The sequence below is a fragment of the Hemiscyllium ocellatum genome, unplaced genomic scaffold (assembly GCF_020745735.1).
Source record: "Hemiscyllium ocellatum isolate sHemOce1 unplaced genomic scaffold, sHemOce1.pat.X.cur. scaffold_1077_pat_ctg1, whole genome shotgun sequence".
NCBI classification, from domain to species: Eukaryota; Metazoa; Chordata; class Chondrichthyes; order Orectolobiformes; family Hemiscylliidae; genus Hemiscyllium; species Hemiscyllium ocellatum.
Window position 1 is genome coordinate 132501 of NW_026867667.1, and position 1874 is coordinate 134374.

The 1874-nt window shown below is 56.4% G+C and overlaps 1 long non-coding RNA gene across 1 annotated transcript in view; it reads left to right on the plus strand.

Moving 5' to 3' along the window:
- LOC132809339 (uncharacterized) overlaps window positions 1-1512 on the plus strand; it is a 133587-nt gene extending 132075 nt beyond the window's left edge. The window contains exon 3 of the long non-coding RNA XR_009642261.1: window positions 1413-1512. This is a non-coding gene — a long non-coding RNA (uncharacterized LOC132809339). The remainder of the gene's footprint in view (window positions 1-1412) is intronic.
- The last annotated feature ends 362 nt before the right edge of the window (window positions 1513-1874 follow it).

The following is a 1874-nucleotide window of genomic DNA, read 5'->3' on the forward strand; positions in this document are numbered from 1 at the left end:
GAGTGTGAGTGTGAGTGTTTCACTGACACACTCTCTCTGGGTGTAGACTCCCGCCAGGTACAGTGTGAGTGTGTGTGAGTGTGAGTGTGAGTGTATCACTGACACACTCTCTCTGGGTGTAGACTCCCGCCAGGTACAGTGTGTGTGAGTGTGTGTGAGTGTGTGTGTGAGTGTGTGTGTGAGTGTGTGTGTGTGAGTGTGAGTGTGTGTGAGTGTATCACTGACACACTCTCTCTGGGTGTAGACTCCCGCCAGGTACAGTGTGAGTGTGTGTGAGTGTGAGTGTGAGTGTATCACTGACACACTCTCTCTGGGTGTAGACTCCCGCCAGGTACAGTGTGAGTGTGTGTGAGTGTGTGAGTGTGAGTGTATCACTGACACACTCTCTCTGGGTGTAGACTCCCGCCAGGTACAGTGTGAGTGTGTGTGAGTGTGAGTGTGAGTGTTTCACTGACACACTCTCTCTGGGTGTAGACTCCCGCCAGGTACAGTGTGAGTGTGTGTGAGTGTGAGTGTGAGTGTATCACTGACACACTCTCTCTGGGTGTAGACTCCCGCCAGGTACAGTGTGTGTGAGTGTGTGTGAGTGTGTGTGTGAGTGTGTGTGTGAGTGTGTGTGTGTGTGTGTGAGTGTGTGTGAGTGTATCACTGACACACTCTCTCTGGGTGTAGACTCCCGCCAGGTACAGTGTGAGTGTGTGTGAGTGTGAGTGTGAGTGTATCACTGACACACTCTCTCTGGGTGTAGACTCCCGCCAGGTACAGTGTGTGTGTGTGTGTGTGAGTGTGTGTGTGAGTGTGTGTGTGAGTGTGTGTGTGTGAGTGTGTGTGTGTGTGAGTGTATCACTGACACACTCTCTCTGGGTGTAGACTCCCGCCAGGTACAGTGTGTGTGTGTGTGAGTGTGAGTGTGAGTGTATCACTGACACACTCTCTCTGGGTGTAGACTCCCGCCAGGTACAGTGTGTGTGAGTGAGTGTGAGTGTGTGTGTGAGTGTGTGTGTGAGTGTGTGTGTGTGAGTGTGAGTGTGTGTGAGTGTATCACTGACACACTCTCTCTGGGTGTAGACTCCCGCCAGGTACAGTGTGAGTGTGTGTGAGTGTGAGTGTATCACTGACACACTCTCTCTGGGTGTAGACTCCCGCCAGGTACAGTGTGTGTGAGTGTGTGTGAGTGTGTGTGTGAGTGTGTGTGTGAGTGTGTGTGTGTGAGTGTGAGTGTGTGTGAGTGTATCACTGACACACTCTCTCTGGGTGTAGACTCCCGCCAGGTACAGTGTGAGTGTGTGTGAGTGTGAGTGTGAGTGTATCACTGACACACTCTCTCTGGGTGTAGACTCCCGCCAGGTACAGTGTGAGTGTGTGTGAGTGTGAGTGTGAGTGTATCACTGACACACTCTCTCTGGGTGTAGACTCCCGCCAGGTACAGTGTGTAAAACCCTACCGCGCTGTGGAATATGATGAACTGACCCTGGAGAAAGCTGATGTCCTCCTGGTCCTACAGAGAAGTGGCGATGGTGAGTGACACCCTCACTCACTCCCCCCCCTCACTCCCTCCCCCCCCTCCCTCACTCACTCCCCCCTCCCCCTCACTCCCTCCCCCCTCCCCCTCACTCCCCCTCCCCCCTCCCCCTCACTCCCTCTCCCCTCTCCCCCTCACTCCCTCCCCCCTCCCCCTCACTCCCTCCCCCTCACTCCCTCCCCCCCCTCACTCCCTCCCCCCTCCCCCTACTCCCTCCCCCCCTCCCTCTCACTCCCTCCCCCCCTCCCTCACTCCCTCCCCCCCGCTCCCTCACTCCCTCCCCCCCTCCCTCACTCCCTCCCCCCTCCCCCTCACTCCCTCCCCCCTCCCCCTCACTCCCTCCCCCTCCCCC